Source organism: Lathamus discolor, chromosome 2 (assembly GCF_037157495.1).
Source record: "Lathamus discolor isolate bLatDis1 chromosome 2, bLatDis1.hap1, whole genome shotgun sequence".
Taxonomy (NCBI): domain Eukaryota; kingdom Metazoa; phylum Chordata; class Aves; order Psittaciformes; family Psittacidae; genus Lathamus; species Lathamus discolor.
This window is the reverse complement of record NC_088885.1, coordinates 118,131,446-118,151,314: the sequence shown is the minus strand read 5'-3', so window position 1 is coordinate 118,151,314 and position 19,869 is coordinate 118,131,446. Positions and strand designations below refer to the sequence as shown.

General features: G+C 36.1%; 1 protein-coding gene across 7 annotated transcripts in view; it reads right to left on the bottom strand.

Annotated features, from left to right (window-relative positions):
• The window catches only part of SNTG1 (syntrophin gamma 1), a 331,430-nt gene that overhangs the window by 171,511 nt on the left and 140,050 nt on the right, over positions 1–19,869 (bottom strand). The window contains exon 1 of one of the 7 annotated variants that reach the window (XM_065668240.1): positions 1,490–1,541. The exons of the other annotated variants lie outside the window; for them this stretch is intronic. The gene's annotated coding sequence lies outside the window, so the exon portion shown is untranslated. Of the gene's footprint in view, positions 1–1,489; positions 1,542–19,869 lie in introns of those variants that run through there. 7 annotated transcript variants of the gene reach the window in all.

Genomic DNA, 19,869 nt, shown 5'->3' with positions numbered 1-19,869 from the left:
TCTCCTTTGAAAATTGCAATTTCTTTAGTGAACTGATGATACTACCTCTCATAGCAACAGCACAGTTTCCACATTCTTGCATTTCTTCATGGTTTTAACAGCCATAAGTGTGTTTAAAACAATGGCTCGCCCAATAAGAAATATTCCAGTTTCTTTAAAACAGTTTTTTTTTTTTTTTTATTTTCCCTCCCTAAAAATAGCAGCAGTTTTAACAGTCATTAACAGTCAACCTATAAAATATCATGAGAGTTCGGAAGTATTGCCATGAGAATTTGTAAGCTACCACTTGAACATGAGCATAGAATCATAGAATAGATTCAATAGATTTTCCTGAATCATAGTATGATTCTGGAAAGATCATAAGAACTGACAAGTAGTAAATATTGTCCAGGGTTCAGCAGTAGCAGTCATTTTCTCTCTTTTTTAGTAGCTGGTGCAGCACTGTGTTTTGACTTTCGGCCTGGGAACAGAGCTGATAACACGAATGTTTTAGTCTGACCAAGGACTTTCTGAGCCTCATGATCTGCCAGGGAGGAGGGAAAGCTGGGAGGAAGCAGAGACAGGACACCTGACCCAAACTGGCCAAAGAGGTATCCCATACCACAGCACGTCATGCCCAGGATGTAACAGAGAGTTAGCTGGAAGGGCTAGTTCACTGCAGGGTTGGAGGAGGTATCAGTCGGTGCTCGGTTGGATGGGGTGGGGCGACTTATTGATTGGCTGGTATTGAGGTGTTGTATTCTCTTCCCTTGTTACTTCCCTTATCATTATTATTATTGGTGGTAGCAGCAGTGATTTGTGTTATACCTTAGTTACTAAACTGTTCTTATCTCAACCTGTGGGAGTTGCCTTCCTTTTGATTCTCCTCTCTGTCCCTCGGAGAGTAGGGGGAGGGCAAGCAGAGTGGGGGGGAGTGAGAGAGAGACTACATGATTTATGGCTGACTTTGTTTATACCACGACAATATACACTGAGTCCACAGTTCTTTCGGATTCTTACAATCATGTTGTGGAAGAAACTGAAGAAAGAGGACACATCTGTTAAGAACACAGGAGTAAAAACCTTCATTACTTAATTTTATTTCCTTTGAGATGACATGTTAATAGATCAAAAGATTTAAAAAAAAAAAGCCTGTCATTATATGCAGTCTCGTGGTCTTCTACTACCTCCTCTGACTTTTAAAAGAGACTGTCTTAGAGAAATCAATTTATATCAATCAATAAATCTGCTACCATTAACTTGCAGTATAACGTAGGAGAAAACAGTAGGAACCACCTTCTCGATTGTAGTAGTGTTATATATAAGATTTTTAAGAGGACCCTAGAACAGCAGTGAACCCCTCATAAATGGTTTAATATTTGCCAATCAAATGAACTTTCTTGTTCTCCTTCATGGAAACAGAGAAGGAAGACAAAGCCTGTATTTTAAGACATTCCCCAAAAGACTGCTGGAGTGTATGTGCTCTCTTAGGCTGCCAAATTACACTTACCTAGTGTACCGCTTGTCTTCAGAAGGGACAAAGACAATGTCTGTGGTCTTCTTTTATGGGAACTTTCTATATGGGTGCAAATAATAATGTAAAAAATATTACTCCAATAAAAACAACAGCAGCAGTGCACACAGTATAGTGGCATGCATGGTCAAAGAACTATCCCATCAGTACAAATTCTAAGTAACAGGCTAAAAATAAGTCTTTCGCTGAACAGAGTTCTAGCATCATGGGATTTTTCAGTCTTTTTCAGTCTTTTTGACAAAACTCAGCTGCCTTAGTAATTCCTCTTTCCCTGGACTAGTTTGCTGTAAACCTTCAAGATACCAACCTTGCAACAGACAATACAAAAACACATTTTCTTGCAAAAATATCAGATCACCTTCACTGCATACGCGTATCTCCCACCACTCCTTCCAAGAAGCCTGCTCTGATATGGCTTCTAATGAAGTTTATACATTTCCTGGGGAAGCAGCTGTGGCATCCCCCAGATATGTCAACCCAACACCAGCTCTGCACAGCATTAGGCAAGGAAGGTCATGGTTAGGCAAAAACACAGGAAGAAAAGATACAACTTCTGTTCTGAGATCTCTTTCCACGAGTAATATTTTCTCAGGTTTTTAATGGAAGCTTAAGATCAGGTTGTAGAGAATAAGAACATGGGGTGGTTATTTACCACTTGGACTTTCAAACGGTTTACATGGCAAAACTCTTTTATTTTACTTTTTCTTCAAAGCTTGTAGCCAACTTTTTCATTTGCCTCACAAATTTCAAGTCTCTTGTTCAGAAACCTACAAAAACTGAGGGAGGTTGTGCATGCTCCATCCCTGGCAGTGTTCAAGGCCAGGCTGGACAAAGGCTTGGGTAGCATGGTTTACTGTGGGGTGTCCCTGCCCATGGCAGGGGGGGTTGGAACTAGATGATCTTTAAGGTCCTTTCCAACCCTAAGTATTCTATGATTCTATGAACTAATAAGAGTGTAATATACCTGTTCATTTAGATAATTTCCCAGAAACTATATGGTGTAGGCCCATTCCTCGTTCTATATTCTGGAGATAATGAGATCTCAGAGTTGGAAGACTTACCAGGCCATGTCTGTGGCTTTTGTTCCCATCTTCTAATATTCATCACTGCAGACCTACAATTCTTTAACTACGTAACTCTGTCATTAGCAGAAATTTGGGTGACAGTTTGTTCAATGCCTGTTGTAAACAAGCAGAAGTGAACTGGATATAGGGATTTCCTTATGTCTTTCCAAAGTTGTGATATTCCACTTCAAAATCTTCTTTGCACTGTAACTGGCAACGCAGGATTCATGACTCTGTCCCTTTCACTTCTAACCTTTTTGCTTGTGACATCCTTCCGCCTCCACAACCTGCCAATATTATCCTTATTATTCTTTTAAAAGTTTTATGTCTCACTGCTTCTCTTTTTACAAGTTATATTAGGTCTTGGTTTCAATTTCTGCTGGAGGTCCTCCTAAACTCAAATTCTGACTATTTATGACTGAAAGCTATGCAAAACTGATTGCAGTGTACTTGTTAAGGTTTAAGAGCATCCAATCTAAGACTGCAGTATTAGAAATACCTTACAGCACACAAATATTCAAAAGCTTCAACTGAAAGAGTTTGTTGTAATATTCTAGCTTCAAGTCCTACAGTTTTCTCACTTCTAAGTTTTTAAGATGAAGTATCACATTTATAAACTTTTGGGTAATTACAGGTCATTTACTCTTGTATACGCAAAGAGCTTCCTAAACATGTAATTTTTTTCTTCTCCCTTTTAACATTCCAGATACAAGAATCATCTACCAAAATCAGAAGGGAATTCAAAACCAGAAAACAGTGACACTTGAATTGGTGTGTCTTTCCCAAATCTTAATAGAAAAAAATAAAATAATAATCTATCTATCTATATATATATATATATATACTTGCAGAGCAATGCAACCTAACTTTGACCAAGTCTAAGTGGAAAAAACTTAGAGAACTGTCCTGTAAAATGCTGAAAAGTTCTGTTTCAGAGAAGGGAAAACGGCAAGATGTGATACAATGCAGTCTGCTGTGTAAATTCATAAAAAGAACATATTTCTCAATATGCAACTCATTTGATGGATGAGCTGTGTCCAGGATGAAATCTACTGCTCATAGATTATTTTTTTATTATTATGACATCATTACTTAAATGTGCAATCAGCTTATATTACCTCTATTAGAATTCAGGCACTTCTCCAAAGTCTTCATTTTTACAACCTTTATTTGAAAAGGATGCACAATAAACCGGGTAATGCTTTGTAGGTATTTGTAGCTATCTGTCCTTCACCTATTATACTGACAAATGATGCAGTAAGCTGACTGTGGTTTATATAATGCACCAGATTTGAAAAACTGCTCTCATTAAGTCAGTTATAAAGTGAGACTTTACCCCCTCTATACTCTGTGCTCTGTAACCTCCCAGGTAGAAACCTTCAAAGATACTGTTCTAAAATATGGAGCAAAGATTCTCAGAAATGAGCTATTTGAGATGAAAAATTAGGGGCCCATTAAACTAGAGCACTGACTAATACTCTCTCTTTTTTTCCTCTACTACTTCTTTCGCATTTCACCTACCCATGGCAAGACTAGTCTGCTGAAGCAAAATTAGAATTCCAGAGAGAAGATCTGAACTGCTGAAATGTTAAACATGTCAGCATGTTAGAGATCCACACTTCTGCTCTACAGCAATAAGTAGTACAAGGTCTAACTGTCTCTGCCTGATCCTCAGGTGAAAAGAACAATTGATAGCAGTCACATTCAGCAGGCACTTATACTGTGTTTTACCCTGGCAATCCAGGCTGAAATTAAGTACTGCAAGACCATTCAGAGACTCCGAAACTGCCTTCTAATGGTAGCATGGCATATGAATTGAACAAAATATATATAGCTACTGGATATTAAAAGCATTTTGCAAAAGCCAGTAAGAAACATCACAGATTTTCTTATGGATTCTCTTGATAATTGAGCTGATTATGGAAAGAAAATTAAGAAGAAATGCAAATATATATATAGTTTAACAAGGAAATTATTGTTCAAAACATTTTTCAGTGTCGGCTGCGGGGTTCAGTGAGTGAAGAGCTCTAATCTCAGTTAATATGCTATAGAAGAATATTTTTCTTTTTCTGTCCATTATTCCTTCACTAAATAAATTCCAAATAAATAAACAGAAACTCCTATCTGCATGTAACATTTAGACCCAAAATCCCCATTCAGAAAGGCATGAAAAGCAGGTGCAGATGTATCTCAGGACATAACTGCACTGAATAACGTCAGAATGAGCAACACATTTTGATGCAAGTCAGAAATAGGTAACGCAGATAATATACTATTGTTTTCAGTGTCCTAATGGTAACTCAGAGTTACCCAACCACAAGCAAAAGGCCTCCAGCTCTCCAACTATCACTCAAATAGCTCATTTAAGATTAACAATAATCTTTTAACTTTTATCTCTTGTAGATAAAAGGGAATTAGTAAAGGAAATTAAGCACAGCAGGATTTGATTCAGGTTCAGCCAACCTTTTTATTAATGAAAATACATTAATTCAGTTGGGTTTTAATAGTAAACTTGGGGTGAGAATATGGCTATAAACCACACGCAGAATGACCCTCATTTGTCTTTCACTGTCCTCTAACCTTCCAACCCAAACCACCCTAACTCCTCAGCACATGGACAATGCAGGAAACTTGACAATCCAGAGCTTAGCATAAAGTTGTGTGCCACTTCAACAATCACCTCCTTTCCACATATTCAAATTAATACAGAGGATGTTCAAACTAAGAGGGTGAAAGAAGGTACTTAAAGAGGGATGACCAAAGACTATATGAAAGCACAGAATGACCACTCATTTGTCGCACTGAAACCATCTTTTTCCTTCTGTCTGTGAAGGATGCATTAACACTACCTATTTTGTGCAGAGGTACAAGCGTGAGCTGGTAAGACTCAACAGACAGATCCATATTGTTCTGGGCAGTAGCACCCAATCAGACCACTTAAAGATATGTGTTTGTACAGTTTTCTTACTGAATGAATTTTTCTTTATGCTGGCTGTCAGAAACTGTAAAAAGTTAGCTACTCCTTCCTTACTCAATAAAGAAATAAATAGCATTTAAATTGCATTTAGTAAGTACAAACTTTTTTTTTTTTTTTTTTTTTTTACTATGCTATACATCATGTAGCTTGCTGCAAAAACATATTTTTAATAGTTCTCCTTTTCACTGAGGGTATCGTATATGCCATAAAAATTAAAATATTACTGCAGATGGAATTATGGCTACAATTATGGAGGAAGGCTCAGTGCCTTCAGCAATAGAGTAATATAAATGCTACATAATAATTTCATTTCCTTTCCAAATGTTCAGTTAGATTAATTTACACAAGCACATTGCCCTTTCCCTCACACACCACAGAAACAGTTGCCCTGAAGTGAAAGATAATCACTATACATGGTGTCATGCAACTGAATGGGGTGAGACTTTCTCATTGAAAGGCAATGATTGTACAGCCAACTGTTGCACAGGTGACTGGATGAAATGTTATTTCTATGGAAAAACTGACATATGACTTTGCATCAGCAACATGAAGAAAAATGCTTTTACAAATGAAAACCTACATGTGAAGCAACTCAAATAACACTGACCAATTTCACTGGGTAAGGGAAAATGATGACCAAACACAGTAAAACTAAAACTCAGTGTTAATATTGGTTTATAAATATATGCTGTATATTAAAGTTTAGCATAAAACACAGCATTCAGCATGAAGAATAAAGTCACTCTGTCTTTAACAGTAATGTAGCTGAAAACATTTGCTGTTTTAAAATGTTATATTGCAGTGTCTAACACTAATATTCAGAAGACTAGGCAGGCATTTATTTTCATATATTCAAATGTTCATAAGTAATAAGATTTACTCCGAATATGGAATGAATTAGATACATATTACACATCACAGGCTATTTAATCCTTTAAAAGAATATGATTTTGGGAATGACCATATTGCATAATTTTTCTGTCCATTTTACAAAATCAGATGAAGTTAAACAATGAAGACAAAATCTATAGCCATATATCAGATATCTGAGAGAAACCCCAGGTAACCTACAAGTGGCAACAGTTAATTGACTTCTCTTATATTTTATTTGTTCTCAAATTTGTTCTTTTATGAATTCTGCACAAATCTACGAGACACCAAGAATATTTTACAATTCCTAGTTCTGCTTTATTTTTTCAGAGTTTCACAGATGAAGTTTTCTTTCTGATGACCTCAGTGGAAATTTTGCCATTATCTTGAAAGACACCAAGAGCTTCACATTTCTCAGCAAGTTAATCCTGGTTAACAGGAAGGTGTCGACCCTCACTGTATTTTCACATACCCATTAGGATCTTTAAAGCTATAATAACTGATAGAACTAAGGTCTCACCCCCTAACCCCTGATTCTGTAACATGGCATTTTACACAATAGTACAGCCATGATACTAAAGCCCCCCTCAGTTTCACTTACACCACAGTTGTGAGAACATGTTGTAAGAACAGGGACAGCTGTTAGGAGAAGAGTTTTCTGTATTTGTCCTTCACTGGGAGACCAACATTCCACTAGCCTGACAATCTACCTTCTACAAAGTATATCACAGTAAATATAACTAATGTTTTCACTTACGTAATTGACAGTAATGACACTTCTTTTCATAGTAATTGAACAGGCATCTGTTACAACCCATCAAAAGAGCCTCGCTCACCAAAATGCTTAAGCAGAAATAACATGTTCTGATTTTCAAAAGAAACTATCATTCATTATGACTAATATAATGGTAATATGTAGCAATATTAACCCAACATGCTATAAAATTATCTTTTTTTTTATTAAATAGGCACAAATTAAGATTACGAAATTAAGAAATAGCAAAAATGAACACATTATATCAAGTGAAAAAGCCAATATTTTGCTTTTTTGTAGCCATTAATGATGATTCAACTGCACTACAATGCTGTTTTATAGGGTTTTATTTCAATTTATAATCTTGTATATGCTTATTTTTGAGACTGAATAGTTTTTATTTATTTTTGAAATTTATGGCACCAAGCTCAGTTGCAAATTTACTACTAAACTAAACATATTAAAAGGAGACCATGCCTATTTTTTAAAAATAAATGTGAATTGAAAAAAATGTTCAAGGACCTTTATCAGTTATGTTTTATCATCTGTACTACAAAGTTCATTCTGGGGCAAGCTCTCTGATATGTATGAAGCTATATGTTAATATTAATGGCAAACCCCAATTCTTCCTACCTGTCTTTCTATTTCAGTTTTGGAGACCAAATAATTACGGTAGCTTAAGCAAGAGTTGGATCAGCAAACAATGCTTTAGAACTAACTCTCTTAATCTTTTGTGATATTTGCATCTTAGTCACTCTGTTTACTTCAGTAATAAGTAAGCAATAAACTCATTAACAGAGATGTGGCATAGAAGGTCAATCTGCCTCAATCATAGCAGACAAAGAAATTACTGTGGAAATTGATAGTAAACATGCTAAAAGTCTGAAAGAGAAAAGAATAATTTTCTCAAATTTGATCACTCATATCATTGTTATCTCAAATTAGATTTAGCCTATGATTATCAATCCATAGGCACCAAAGCAGTATCTTTTAATTTCACTTCAGTGCCATAATCTGTTTTTTCGAGCTGCATGAGGGCCTCTCCTGTTCACCATGTTTTCAAAGACTTCTTAAAGTCAGTACAGGTACTTCTATGACAGCAGCAGAGCAATGATTTGATGGATAAAGGGATATATTTTGGCCCTAAAATAGTCACCTAAACAATAGAATGGTCTCACTCTTATTTATAGAAAGGTACCTGGGACCACATTCTTTCCAAATCTACTAAAAAGTTTCTGCGTGGGTTTTTTTGGGGGTGTTTTTTGGTGGGTTTTTTTTTTTGTTTGTTTGTTTTTGCTGAGCTTTTTTGAATGTTCCCTAAGGCTTTGCCTCTTTATTTCATTTTTCAGGAAGGAAAAGATCCCACTCCAGGTGTGTTTTGGTCTTCTTTTTCAGGAAATCATTAATGAATTATTAACAGCCACAGTTCCCGCTTATTAAATGGTTATTAACTTCCTTGTGATCTTTCCAGTGGGCACCTCTTTCTCCAGGTAATAAGGACAAACTCATGGTTGAACCTCTAGTCTTTTCTAAAACCTTATGGGAGCAATATCTGACATCTCTTCACATTGCAGTGCTGCAGCCACTATTGATGGAAAGAGCTTTAACAAGGGCAAAGATCTAAAATACTGTAAATATAAAAATTTATCAACACTATTTTATTGTATTTATCTTTTAGCAGGTATAAAACAATAGTTAAACAAGATATGCAATCCCAAAATGTAGGTGTTACCATTCATTGCATTCAACTATCAGTAATATCAGCAGAATTCATTGAGGTTTTCCACAACAAATAGAGAAACCAACATAATAGACTCAATATTTATTTCTTATTCAGAATTTAATTTCTGACAGCCTTTTGTTTTTGCAAAGTGCTTCAAAACTCATTCACACTATATAAAAGCAATTAATTAACTGGGCCGCAGGTTTTGATAGGACTTATGAAATACTAGCATAAACCTAGTGGTGATTTGTACTTTCATACAACTGCCTGTCATCTTTAAAGCGCTGAACTAAAAATGAAATTAAAGTGTCCTCTTTCTTTGTTTTATTGTAGCTTTCCTACATGTTTCAGTTTTTAACACTGCTGTCTGCCACTGCATATAATATGCATTAGTGCCATCACTACTAAGCAATATGTGCAAATTATATGTTCCTATTTTTGAATATATTGGACATATAAAAGCAACTAGATTTTTCAATAAGCAGGAAATGTGAAACAGAGTGGACTTCTGCAGCTTAAATTAGTGCTCTGGGTTTCCAAATTCAACAAAAATCAGAGCAAAAAAACCAGACTCCAAAATCAAAATTTTAATGCTGGACTTTAAATTAACCTTTCAGAAAATCTCATTAAGTTTGTATATTCCTCAATGACATAATTTGTCTTTGAGAAATATAAGCAAGATATAAAAAAAAAAAAGTTTGCCCTTAGAGCAGAGTATATTTATGCATATGAAGTAGCCTACCAAAGAAATGAAAACATACAGTAAAGCCAAAGGGATATGCATTTTATGTGCCAAAGTTATTAAGGTGTACTCCCAGTTATACGATGATATGCATGATTAAGCCATCCATTCACTGAAAGGTGAATAAATACTTCTTACTGTTGCGTGTATCAGTATCACGATAAATTGACAGTATCAACCACAACAGTGAACTGATCTAAAGATACAGCAGGAAAAGCCAAAAGCTGATGACATATTTCCATTACCTTGCCTCTTACCTTCAAAGGCATCTCACTGTATTTTCCACTAATTTGTAATAACATACTAAGAGTTGGCTTGACCAGATTAGTAAACTAGTTTTGAGAACAATGTACTTTACAGAAAAAGAGCTGTTCCCAATGTGCTGTACCAAAATGTTGTGTTTTGATTTTTTTGTTTCTTCGACATTGCAACCTTCAGATCTATGCAATATCTGAACTATTGTTGACACTACTGTTAGTTATTCTGTACGGAACTTCTTTACTCCAGAGACTGTAGTGTGACTCTAATGTTCTTCAGCACAAGTTACTGGTAAAGACTTCATTTTAATTTCAGAAACAGAAGGTCCTGTCAAGCAGTTGAAGGAAGTTTTCCCTAACTTACATTGCCAATGGAGGATGGCTTGAGATAACTACAATAAAAGAGCATTTGCTCCATCCAATCTGCTCAAGCACTACAAGAACCACCTGTAGTCTACTGTTTATAGTTTTGGGTACAATATATCAAAAAAACAAACACACAACAGATGGAGACAGTTCAGGGGACAGCAGTAGGAACAATCACACATCCAAAAAATACGGCCTATAGACTGCGGGAATTTAAGTTATTTTAGCCCAGAATAGAGAAGACTGAGAAAAAACAACACATGCAGCCATATACTTCTATGTATATGTATATATGTACCTATAAAAAGAACAGAGAATAGAAACAAACTGCTGTCCGTGTTTGTTGTGCATAGGCCAAGAAGTAATAGGATTCAATCACAGTGAGGAAGATTTAGGTTACACACTAAGAAGAATTTCCCAGTAGTAGAAACCCTTAAGCAGTTCACGGAAATTAACTGCCAAAGGAAGCTTCTGTCACAAGAGGTGTTTTGTTGTTGTTGTTGTTTTTTTCTAGTTGTTTTTTTCCTAAGAACTAATTAAATATAGATATTCTAAGATTGGCTTAAGTACAGCTCATCTCACACTGTATGGAAGGATTGGACAGCATGAACTCTAAAAGTTCGTTCCAACACTTTTTTCCTAGAATAGTCCCATTTCTAAGAGATAATTTCAGGTAAATTAAATTTCAACTTCCTTAAATATAAAATTTTTTATCTGCAGCAACAAAAACCAAATCCAGCATTATATTCCCCGCAAATATAACTGTGATACCTTAATTACATGAAAAATTTTAATGTACTCTGTGTACAATTGTGCATACAAGTTTAACCTCATTTCATTTAAACCAGAACTGCATTTCTAATTATTTTTGCAGTGATAAAACATTTCATTAAACCTTTTCCTCTTGTCTTTTGCTTAAATAACATTATAAAATGTACGTTTAGCAAAATCCTTAGTCTTCATAAAATTGGTAGGTTTCCATGAAAACCTCAGTGCCATGATTCGAATGCACAAGGAGACTTGAGGACAAATAGTTTGCTAGCTGCAAGATGTAAATGTTACCCAGAAGAGTAAGATTCACCCTTGAAACACGATTTTCATGGGGCATACACCTTTTGTGTGAATATATCAGGGCTGAACTCCAGCAGAAGTAATTCTTACTGTGATTCAGAAAAAAAAATTCCATTGCTGGATCTGCAGAAGTTTTGCTGGAGAGTTGGCAATCATTCACTGATAAAAAAAAGCACTGAAGGGAAAATGTGTGAAAACATTGCTTCGTGAGAAATTCCAAATGTACAAATTATTTGTTTCATCGCCAGTGTTTCATTAGTGATGGTGACACAGCAAATTTCTGTTTTGATATATAGGAATCTCAATTCACATTCACCATCATAAATTTCTCTGATTTACTGATTTAGACAGAACGTTCACATAACCTGAAAAAGACAGAACTGCTTAAAGGGAAAATAAATAAAAATCATAAAACTGTGAATCTGGTATCTCTTAATTATGATCTTCCCTGAAAAACATGTAACCTCCAAAACCAGCCTGCCTGGATTATTTCCAGTCATGATGTTTCATTGAAAAACTGCACCTATAGAAAAAGATCATGAAAAACAACACATTTACCTTTTTCTTCTTTTATTTAAAAAGAAAGGCAGAAATTCACTAAAGGGGAAGAGTATAATCAGTGACCAAGAATAGAAACCTCGCTACCAATCAATTTTGGGAAGTCTAGACATAAAACTAAATTCTGTATTTCTCACAGTTCACTACCAAACTTTTTAATAACATAAATACCCAAGGTTAGTCAGTCATATATTTTTACTTCAAAGTAAGAAAACACTTATTTCCTCCTTCTGTACAAAGATAAAACACTGGAAAATGTACATCCCTAACGCTGTCATATTTTTACTTTTCTGCTTAAGAAGACCTGGCTCTCCTATTGGGGCATGAAATAATAAGTGTTTATCCCTCCCTTGAGCATGGAAATTCTTTAACATCAGCTGCACACCTCTGACTGTGAATGATGAAAACTGCTAGAGCACAATGGAAATAATAATGAGTTCTCTGAAGTTGAGCGTGTCATGGTCACAGATGCAGGCTCTACAAGCTAACAAAAAAAAAAAAAAAAGAAGAAATTAATCTAGACAGTAGGTTCCTGTTGAATTTCTCCACTGTCATCAGCTGTTTATTGTCATGCTGCATTATGAATAAATGAAAGATTTAGACAGCTTCAGCATTTATTAAATTCCTAATTGGAATCACAGATATTGAGATCTGAGACTACTTCAAGTCATTTTCACTGATAAGCAAGCTCATGATAACAGCCTCAAAGAAGCTGTTCAATAAATATGCATAAGCAGTTGCTGAGGCAGAAAGCTGTTTCTCTCTACTCCATAAGAGTAAAAAGTTTTGGGTAGTTTCTTTACCCATAAATGTATCTAAATCATGAGTCAGAAGTAAGCTGTCTGATCTGAGACTGTACTGGTGTGCAGAGACAGATGTAAACCAAGAAATACACAGGAACTAGGAAAGTGCTTTTAAGTGGGCATGCTTCTCACACTCAAGAAAATGGAAAACTTAGAACTACCTTCAACATTGTGTGTATAAAACCCCATAGTATGTCCCTATCCTGCATATACAATAATTTATACACAAATAAACTACACAGAAATTCTCAACAGAGAAGGAAATAGAGGTGTATGCTCCTGACTAAGAGCTTACAAAATACAGCAGAAAAAGCAATGCAGATATGCAGTCTCCACTGGATTTTTACTGTGACTGGGACTCTGACCAACAGTTTCCAAAAGATCTTTCAAACAAACAGCAACATTTCTCCCCTACATATAATCTATACCAATATCCAGTATTACCAGACTATCTTGGTCAAGATTTGTGAATTCACATATATGAATACCATTAGCTTGTGGTGTAATCCCAGAGGGCAACTAAGCCCCACTCAGCCACTCACTCATTTTCCCTGTGTCAGGATGAGGGAGAGAATCGGAAGAGTAAAAGTGAGAAAACTCCTAGGTTAAGATAAAGACAGCTGAATAGGTAAAGCAAAATCTGTGCATGGAAGCAAAATGAAACAAGGAATTAATTTGCCACTTCCCATCAGCAGGCAGGTGTTCAGTCATCTCCAGGAAAGGAGGGCTTCATCTCATGTAAGGGTGACTTGGGAAGACAAACACCATCACCCCAAATATCCTCCCCCTTTTTCCTTCTTCCCCCAGCTTTATATGCTGAGCATGATGCCATACAGTATGGAATATCACTTTGTTCAGTCGCAGTCATCTGTCCTGGTTGTGTCCCTTCCCAGCTTCTCGTGCACCCCCAGCCCACTCTCTAGTGGGGTGTTGTGAGGAGCAGAAAAGGCCTTGACTCTGTGGAAGCACTGCCAAGCAGTAAGGAAAACATCCCCTGAATTATAAACACTGTTTCCAGCACGAATCCAAAACATATCCCATACCAGCTACTATGAAGAAAATTAACTCTATCCCAGCCAAACCAGCACACTTTACAGTACAAAAATAACCAGTGACATTTAAAGCTATACTTCACTTATTAATGAGTCATTATTTTGTTGTCAAGTAGCACTCTTAAGATCTTGGAAGCAGAATCAGCTAAGTGTCATTGGGATGACAGCCAGCTTATTCAGCTACCCTACCACTTACACAGACATTTCATTTTTTAACTCACACATCTCTCCCTACTACTTCCCTTTTTTAAGTACAGCACAAAAAATCAAAAGCAGGATTGAGAAAAGGAAACAGATAAGTAAAGGGATCTGGCACTGTTTCACAATCACCCTTCTGAGAAGCTGCCTCATCTGAAATTCCATGTTCAGAAGTTGGAGAGTGAACAGAATTTTTTCAGGCAAGGCACACTAAACAGTGAGAACTGTCAGGGGACAAGGCAAATTCAGTGAGTTAAAGAACAAAATGCAGGTAAAAGAAATGGCAGATTTTGGGTTTCCAGATCTAGATAGCAACCTACAGGCAAATTGATATGATTTGTTAGTTGAAAAAACAGACTACTCTACAAGGAATCATCTTCTATGTAATTTCCAAGCTGTCAAATCTAAGCTTATGATTTTATTGCCCTTAAAGTTGAAAATATCCTCAGGGAAAACATTAGTCTGAAAGCAAATTGAATTGCAGACATTTTAATATCAATCTGCTTTACTCAACATAGCTCCTCCATTCAAAAGACTCTTGGTTGTTTCAGAGCAATTCTGATGTTAACTCTCAGGAAGAATGACAGGGAGCTTAATACAAATTGGTCTGAATCCCACTGCCTGTCTGACCATAAAAACCTTGGGGACACAACACCATCTACCTAAATCCTGCCACTCTTCAATTCATATATACTTAATAGAGTTTAATTCTCTAATAATAAATCCAACTAAAGTAGACTAGATAATTTTCTGCACATCTTCAGGGATGCCTGGTGTTTTTTTTCCTGTTGCATCCATGCAATAGGGAGCTGTGGTTCACCCTTTATAACTAGAATTTCCATATATTTAAGAAAGATTAAAAAAAAAAACCATCACAGCATATATAAGAAAATTGTGAGAAATCCTCATTCTCTGGTAGGCTGAACATTACAGACATAGATTTTGATAGTGATGCAAATGTTTCCTCTATCAATATTCTCTATAAGGTTCTTTCCTGAAATTTAATCTCAGGAACAACACATAAGGGAGATGAAACTAATGAGTGTGATTTTGTAGAAACAGCTGAAACAAATCCTAGGCCAAACCTTTAACTCTTGATGAGTGTAAAAGTCTGAGGAGTTGTATCTGCAATTTGGCTGGACAGGACAGCAGCATATCTGTAATCTAAGGCAGCCAGACATGGCCCAGCTTCAGACAGGAGCGCCTGTAACTGTGCTTTGCAGAATGACATTGCGAGCAAAGCTGCACAATTCTCAGTCTAAAGATGGCTCATGTCAATAAACTTGCCAATGTTACACTGGGTCTTCTTGTAAAAGATAACATGGATATGCTCTTACCCAGGAATTACACTTATCTGTTTATTTTTTATTCCACTAATAAGGAAACAAAAGATAGACCACTTGTTTTTTAACTGGATATAGGCTCAGAAACACCACAAAGATGATTAAAGGAGTGGAACACCTCCCTTATGAGGAGAGGCTGAGGGAGCTGGGTCTCTTTAGCTTGGAGAAGAGGAGACTGAGGGGTGACCTCATCAGTGTTTACAAATATGTAAAGGGTAGGTGTCAGGATGATGGAGCTAGGTTTTTTTTCAGTGATGTCCAGTGACAGGACAAGGGGCAATGGGTGTAAACTGGAGCATAGGAGGTTCCATCTGAACATCAGGAAAAACTTTTTTACTGTGAGAGTGACAGAGCACTGGAACAGGTTGCCCAGGGGGGTTGTGGAGTCTCCTACGTTGGAGATATTCAAGGTCCGCCTGGACAAGTTCCTGTGTGATGTACTCTAGGTTACCCTGCTCTTGCATGGGGGTTGGACTGGATGATCTTTTGAGGTCCCTTCCAGCCCTTGGGATTCTGTGATTCTGTGATAACGCCTTAAATGAAAACATTTAGATCTAAATTTTTAACGAAATACCCAAAATACATCTTCAGCTAACTCCAGACTCTGTCAGCAGGAGCAGGTAAGTGCCTGAATGTTTGCCCAGGTTCTGCGCTCAGAACCCTATTTAACCAGGATTAGCAAATATTCTCCGAGTTTATATACACAACTCTCCTGAATCCAGCAAGCAAGGTTGCTTGCAAGATCCAGACAGACAGTAGCTCTCAGATGACAGCTACCTGTGTGGACTCTGTAAGTCACAGGACAGGTTTTTATGATTCGGCTGTAAAATCTACCCCATACTGTGAGAAGCTTTTTAACTCGTAAAAAAGCAGACATTACTATAGAAAGCTACTGTCATTTCCAAACTGTAACCTATTTCCTTGGAAGAAAAAAATTATTTTATTTATTCCAAATTTGAATGATTTAAAATTAAAGCTAGTGAGAATCATTCAAACTCGGTTTCTATGGAAAGAACGAGCATTTGAAATAGATACAGTGGATTGCAGCTAAGCCTTAATAGTTTTGTCTGCACTACACAGAGCTCATAGGAAGACTTTAAAATTACTGTGGACATTTAAAAATGGTGAAAGAAAGATACATTCATTAGGTGTCAATAACAAGAGTAATAAAACAAACAGCTAGCCTAACAAAATATTTTCTGATATAATCAACTGAAGGACAATGGACATTCTTGAGAATGAAAATAATTTTTAAGGTAAAAAAAAAAAAAGGTACATAAAAATAAAGGCAGTTTTTAAGTATCATGACAGTTGCATGCCAATAAGAGAGATAAGATCTGAATACTACGGGACATGGAAAAAGACAAAAAAGAGCAAGGAATGAAAATAAATGCTTCATTATTATATTGAGAAAGAAATTTTGATAGAGAATGTGAAGAAATAAAAATGATGGACACTTACAACAGCTTGATGATCAAGAAGAAAGATAATAGGAAACTATTATGGAAGATACAAATAATTAGTAAATCATTAACATAATATGGATTATGAAATAATTTATTCCAAATTGGAATATGTTTATATGCATTAAATACAAACCAAAACAGAATATGAAGTAATATAAAAATGCAGAACAAGAAATTCTTAGTAATGTAACATACTAATAAAAAAGAAAAAAAACCCACAACAGTAGATCTTGAGTAACTTCACAACAAAAAGAAAGTTACAGATCTTGGCTCCTGATAATGGTTAAAAAACCTCATATTTCTTATTTCTAGCTGAGATCTTAAGTAACATGAACATAGTTAAGAAAAGACTGAAGCTAGAGACCTGTCTTATTTGTAACAAATACATGCTTAGATGTTTAGAAGTCCAGACTGAGATGGGAAAATGTAATAAAGTGGAGGAGGAATTCTATTAGTGTGTAGTATGACAGGAGGAATAGAGGGAGCCAATCTTACAAAAATAACTTTTGACTCAGCTGCTTTATTCACCTAAACACACACCTTAAGCATGCCATTTCTTTGATATATTCTCTGTCAAAAGTAATAAATACTTTAAAATATTCCTGCCTCAGAATACAAAGATAGACTCATATTATTCACAGAGACTTTTTAGGAAATTATTGTCGCAGTCCTGCAGCAACAGCATAATCAAAATTGAATACTACAGAGCACTTAAAAAAAAAACAAAAATAAAGCAGAATAAAGCTTTAGCCTGAATTACCTGGTGTAAAAGGTATCATGCTTTTATTCAAAGGAGATAAATGTTTGCTTAAATTGACCAGACCAAGAAAGATTTTTGTCTTCAGCCACAAAAAAACCCCTCTCATAATGGAATATTTATATAGCCTACCTGGTTACAGAGATACACTTTAAAATGTTTGACACTCTAAACATACACGATATACGTGCTAACTTCACTAAAATCAATTAAAAGTGACATCATACAAAACATGGATTCTGATCACTCAGCCTATTCTTCACCTCTGTTACAAGACCATGGGCTGGCAACAATCTCTCCTGCTTGAGATTTCACAATCACTAAGCCCTGCTTGAGGCAATGGGTGATCCCAGACACGCATCTTGACCAGCTCCCCGTTCCTCAACAGAGGTAGATGCTCCTCTCCCTCTGTCTTTCCCCTTTCAGCCTGAAACCATGTTTACATGCAAAAGACATTTGGCTGTATGGAATTCTAAACAGGTGCTTCTATCCAGGGAACTGAGGAGCAAAGTACATGTCAGCAAAGCACATATCAGAAGGTAATTTGAAAAGGAGCCTCAGATACTGGCAGAACAGAAGTTCCCTGGTTTTTAAATCCTTTATATTTTAAATGGGATTGTTAAGTGCTGTATTTTTTAAGGTATACTGAAAGCCAAACCAGAACAAAACAGTAGGAGCTTATTACTGGGACATACCAAAACCTATGATACAGAAAGCCAAGACCTTAAGACTTTAGATACTGAACGTGGCGGATGCTTTCTGAACTATGAAGTCCACAGCTAGACTATAGTATCAGCAGTGCTTGCACATGGAGAACATCAGTAACAGAAGTGATAAGAATATACTTTTCATTAAAAAAAAAAAAAAAAAATCTAAACCTTGTTACTCCCAAAAATAGAAGATTTCTACAACAATACCCAGCTGTGGGTTTAATCATCTGGAAAGAACCCAAGGCATCCCACAAAGAATGCAATTAGTCTGCAAATGGAGTAGGCCTAACCACTTTCACCTGGCTGCTCCTCTTCATTTCCTAAGTATCCTGCTCTACAGGGTGTTCACATCATGTAGGCAGCTACGAGATGGAAGCTGTGTCTACTCTTCAGTATTGGTCCAGTGACTATTTTGAATAATGATAAAAATCTAAATTATTTGCACAGTGACCTACTGTTTCTTTATTTTTACCTGTTAATTGAATAGAGGATGTCAAACCACTATGAAGAGGAAGTTTGGAAAGATTCTCAGATAAATAAACCTTGCCAGTACAGTCATTATGCTCTGATGATAATAAGTTAATGCAAATAAGCAGATTAGTAGGCACAGATACAATACAGAAGAACAGAACATATGCAATGCTTTATTTCATCAGCATTACATCTTTTCTTTCTCCTATAAGCCGAACTGCCTGGTTGCATGTTTTAGAATTCCAGCAATATTGTACAATTGTGATAAACTTCTCTGGAAGAATATTCTCTAGCTGTCTTGATAACCACAGAAAGCTTTGCTGTCAGTTAGCTGACAGACATACACTACCAACAAAAATTCAATCCTACACTTTGCTCATACGCAATCAATATGAGCATCTAGAAGGCTAATACACACATATAGCCAGTCAGAAGAAAAGCATCAGCTTTATCCCAGCATCTTCAGTGTTTTTTTATTAGCAGATTTGCATAAAATCTTCAACTAACAAGCACAGGCAATGTCAGATGGCCCTTTACTACATTGTTATCCTCCTTCACAAAGAAAATAACCAGAATACATGGAAGGCAGTCGATATAGCAGGAAAACGAGACATTTAAATTAAACAGAATAAATTACCACAAATGGGTAATAATGAACATTAAAAATATGTACTGACATTTCTCATCCTTTTTCTAAGACCTTTTCAATGTCCAGACTAATTATAAATAAATTTTATTTTCCTACAGATATGATCGAAATTTTAAAGTTATACCTGTGATTGGTGACAGAGATACTTCATTTATAATTCTATCTGACAGGCATGTCATTAGATAAATATTGATTCTTATTTTCCACATTAATGGTGCTATTGGCCTTTAAACATAGTATCTGTGCAAACATATGTCCACCTTTCAGCAGCTCTGAACTTGTGATGGTAATTGACAAAACAATGAATCAAGCCATATGTCTACCCTAGGTCATACATACATACACACACAAATAGCTGTATCTAGACACACATATCTCCTCCCTGCCCGAATCACGGTGTATACCAAGCTACATAGCCATCCAAAGAGCACAGCCAATAAACTGTTAACAAGCTGGGCATATCTATCTTGAACCCAGTTTACAGAACTTTTTAACACAGTCAGACTTCTATAGCAAAGCCAGATG